Below are 5228 nucleotides of genomic sequence, written 5' to 3' on the forward strand. Positions count from 1 at the left end.
TCGGAGTGCCAAATCCTAATCTCGATCTATGCCAACTCAACAAACACCATTGGAGACACCTATAGAGCACCTTTATAATCACCCAGTTACGTTGTGATGTTTGGTAGCACATAAAGTGTTCCTCCGGTATTCGGGAGTTGCATGATCTCATAGTCATAGGAACATGTATAAGTTATGGAGAAAGCAATAGCAACAAACTAAACGATCATCGTGCTAAGCTAACAGATGGGTCAAGTCAATCACATCATTCTCTAATTATGTGATCCTGTTAATCAAATGACAACTCATGTCTATGGTTAGGAAACATAACCATCATTGATTCAACGAGCTAGTCAATTTGAGGCAAACTAGTGACACTCTGTTTGTCCATGTATTCACACATGTACTAAGTTTCCAGTTAATACAATTCTAGCATGAATAATAAATTTTTATCATGATATAAGGAAATGTAAATAACTTTATTATTGCCTCTAGGGCATATTTCCTTCACTCTCCCACTTGCACTAGAGTCAATAATCTAGTTCATATATTCATGTGATTTAACACCAATAGTTCACATCTTTATGTGATTAGTTCACATCTCCATGTGACTAACACCCAAAGGGTTTACTAGAGTCAATAATCTAGTTCACATCGCTATGTGATTAACACCCAAAGAGTGATCATGTTTTGCTTGTGAGAGAAATTCAGTCAACGGGTCTGCCACATTCAGAGCCGTATGTATTTTGCAAATTTCCTATGTCTACAATGCTTTGCACGGAGCTACTCTAGCTAATTGCTCCCACTTTCGATATGTATCTAGATCGAGACTTAGAGTCATCCAGATCGGTGTCAAAGCTTGCATCGATGTAACTCTTTATGACGAACTCTTTGTCACCTCCATAACCGAGAAACATTTCCTGATTCCACTAAGGATATTTTTGACCACTGTCGAGTGATGTACTCCTGGATCACTATTGTACCCTCTTGCCAAACTTATGGTGAGGTACACAATAGGTCTGGTACATAGCATAGCATACTTTATAGAACCTATGACTGAGGCATAGGGAATGACATTTCATTCTCTTTCTATTTTTTGCCGTGGTCAGGTTTTGAGTCTTTACTCAACTTCACACCTTGCAACATAGGCAAGAACTCCTTCAAAATCATGTCAAGGTATGTACTCATTGAAAATATATCAAGTGTCTTGATCTATCTCTATAGTCTTGATGCTTAATATGTAAGTAGCTTGATCGAGGTCTTTCTTTGAAAAACTCTTTTTAAACACTCCTTTGTGTTTTCTAGAAATTTCTACATTATTTCCGATCAACAATATGTCATTCATATATACTTATCAGAAATGTTGTAGTGCTCCCACTCACTTTCTTGTAAATACAGGCTTCACTGCAAGTCTGTATAAAACCATATGCTTTGATCACTTTATCAAAGTATACATTCCAACTCCGAGATGCTTGCACCAGTCCATAGATGGATCGCTAGAGCTTGCACACCTTGTTAGCACCTTTAGGCTTGACAAAGCCTTCTTGTTGCATCATATACAACTCTTCTTTAAGAAATCCATTAAGGAATGCAGTTTTGACATCCATTTGCCAGATTTCATAAAATGTGGCAATTGCTAACATGATTCGGACAGACTTAAGCATTGCTACGAGTGAGAAAATCTCATCATAGTCAACATCTTAAACTTGTCGAAAACCTTTTGCGACAATTCGAGCTTTGTAGATAGGAACACTACTATCAGTGTCCGTCTTCCTCTTGAAAATCCATTTATTCTTAATGGCTCATCGATCAACGGGCAAGTCAATCAAAGTCCATACTTTGTTCTAATACATGGATCTCATCTCAGATTTCATGGCTTCAAGCCATTTCGTGGAATCTGCTCATCATCGATTCCTCATAGTTCATAGGTTCGTCATGGTCAAGTAACCTGACCTCCAGAAGAGGATTACCGTACCACCCTGGTACGGAACATATTTTGGTTGACCTACGAGGTTTGGTAGTAACTTGATCTGAAGTTTCATGATCATCATCATTAACTTCCTCACTAATTGGTGTAGGAATCACTAGAACGGATTTCTGTGATGAACTACTTTCCAATTCGGGAGAAGGTGCAATTACCACATCATGTTTTACATTCCTCCCAATCACTTCTTTCGAGAGAAACTTCTTCTCTAGAAAGGATCCATTCTTAGCAACGAATATCTTGCCTTCGGATCTGTGATAGAAGGTGTACCCAAGAGTGTCCTTTGGGTATCCTATGAAGACGCATTTCTCCGATTTGGGTTCGAGCTTATCAGGTTGAAACTTTTTCACATAAGCATCATAGCCCCAAACCTTAAGAAATGACAGCTTAGGTTTCTTGCTAAACCAAAGTTAATATGGTGTCGTCTCAACTGATTTAGATGGTGCCCTATTTAACGTGAATGCAATTGTCTCTAATGCATAACCCCAAAACGATAGTGATAAATCGGTAAGAGACATCATAGGTTGCACCATATCTAATAAAGTACGGTTATGACGTTCGGACACACCATTACGCTGTGGTGTTCCAGGTGCCATGAGTTATGAAACTAGTCCGCATTGTTTCAAATCAAGACTAAACTCGTAACTCAAATATTCTCCTCCACGATCAGATCGTAGAAACTTTATTTTCTTGTTATGATGATTTTCCACTTCACTATGAAATTATTTGAACTTTTCAAATGTTCCAGACTTATGTTTCATCAAGTAGATATACCCATATCTTCTCAAATCATCTGTGAAGATCAGAAAATAGCGATACCCACCGCGAGCCTCAACACTCATCGGATTGCATACATCAGTATGTATTATTTCCAATAAGTCAGTTGCTTGCTCCATTGTTCCAGAGAACGGAGTTTTAGTCATCTTGCCCACGAGGCATGGTTCGCAAGCATCAACCAATTCATAATCAAGTGATTCCAAAAGCCAATCGGCATAGATTTTCTTCATGCGCTTTACACCAATATGACCTAAATGGCAGTGCCACATATAAGTTGCACTATCATTATTAACTTTGCATCTTTTGGCTTCAATATTATGAATATGTGTATTACTACAATTGAGATTCAATAAACCATTCACCTTGGGTGTATGACCTCAGAAGGTTTTATTCATGTAAACAGAATAACAATTATCCTTGACATAAATGAATAACCATATTGCAATAAACATGATCCAATCATATTATGCTCTACGCAAACACCAAATAACACTTATTTTAGGTTCAACACTAATCCCGAAGGTAAAGGGAGTGTGCGATGGTGATCTTATCAACCTTGGAATCACTTCCAACTCACATCATCACCTCGCCCTTAACTAGTCTCTGTTTATTTTGCAACTCCTGTTTCGAGTTACTACTCTTAGTAACTGAACCAGTATCAAATACTGAGGTGTTGTTATAAATACTAGTAAAGTACACATCAATAACATGTATATAAAATATATACTTTTTTCACTTTGCCATCCTTCTTATCCGCCAAGTATCTAGGGCAGTTCCACTTCCAATGACCATTTCCTTTGCAGCAGAAGCACTCAGTTTCAGGCTTGGGTCTAGCTTTGGGCTTCTTCATGGGAGTGGAAACTTGCTTGCCATTCTTCTTGAAGTTCCCTTTCTTTCCCTTGCCCTTTTACTTGAAACTAGTGGTCTTGTCAACCATCAACACTTGATTCTTTTTTTGATTTCTACCTTCGCTGATTTTAGCATCACGAAGAGCTTGTGAATTACTTTCGTGATCCCTTGCATATTATAGTTCATCACGAAGTTCCAATAACTTGGTGATAGTGACTAGAGAACCCTGTCAATCACTATTTTATCTGGAAGATTAACTCCCACTTGATTCAAGCTATTGTAGTACCCAGACAATCTGAGCACATGCTCACTGGTTGAGCTATTCTCCTCCATCTTGTAGACAAAGTACTGTCAGAGGTCTCATACCTCTCGACACGGGAATGAGCATGAAATACCAATTTCAACTCTTGGAACAACTCATATGCTCCATGTCTTTCAAAACATTTTTGAAGTCCCGGTTCTAAGCCATAAAGCATGGTGCACTAAACTATCAAGTAGTCATCATATCAAGCTTGTCAAACATTCATAACGTCTGCATCTGCTCCTGCAACAGTTCTGTCACCTAGTGGTGCATCAAGGACATAACACTTCTGTGCAGCATTGAGGATAATCCTCAGATCACGGAGCTAGTCCGCATCATTGCTACTAACATCTTTCAACTTATTTTTTTCTAGGAACATGTCAAAAAATAAACAAGGAGCTACATCGCAAGCTATGGATCTACGACATAGATATGCAAAAACTATAAGGACTACGTTAATGATAAATTAAGTTCAATTAATCATATTACTTAAGAACTCCCACTTAGATAGACATCCCTCTAATCATCTAAGTGATCACGTGATCCATATCAACTAAACCATGTACGATCATCACGTGAGATGGAGTAGTTTTCAATGGTGAACATCTCTATGTTGTCATATCTACTATATGATTCACGTTCGACCTTTCGGTCTCAGTGTTCCGAGGCCATATATGCATATGCTAGGCTCGTCAAGTTTAACCCGAGTATTCTGCATGTGCAAAACTGGCTTGCACCCGTTGTATGTGAACGTAGAGCTAATCACACCCGATCATCACGTGGTGTCTCAGCACGAAGAACTATGGCAACGGTGCATACTTAGGGAGAACACTTATACCTTGAAATTTTAGTAAGGGATCATCTTATAAAGCTACCGTCGTACTGAGCAAAATAAGATGCATAAAAGATAAACATCACATGCAATCAAAATATGTGACATGATATGGCCATCATCATCTTGTGCCTTTGATCTCCATCTCCAAAGTACCGTCGTGATCTCCATCGTTACCGGCATGACACCATGATCTCCATCATCTTGATCTTTATCAATGTGTCATCACATGGTCGTCTCGCCAACTATTGCTTTTGCAACTATTGCTATCGCATAGCGATAAAGTAAATCAATTATATGGCGCTTGCATCTTATGCAATAAAGAGACAACCATAAGGCTCCTGCCACTTGCCGATAACTTTAACAAAACATGATCATCTCATACAACAATTTATATCTCATCGCGTCTTGAGCATATCATATCACAACATGCCCTGCAAAAACAAGTTAGATGTCCTCTACTTTGTTGTTGCAAGTTTTACGTGGCTGCTACGGGCTAAGCAAGA

Source organism: Triticum dicoccoides, chromosome 4A (genome assembly GCF_002162155.2).
Source record: "Triticum dicoccoides isolate Atlit2015 ecotype Zavitan chromosome 4A, WEW_v2.0, whole genome shotgun sequence".
NCBI lineage: Eukaryota > Viridiplantae > Streptophyta > Magnoliopsida > Poales > Poaceae > Triticum > Triticum dicoccoides.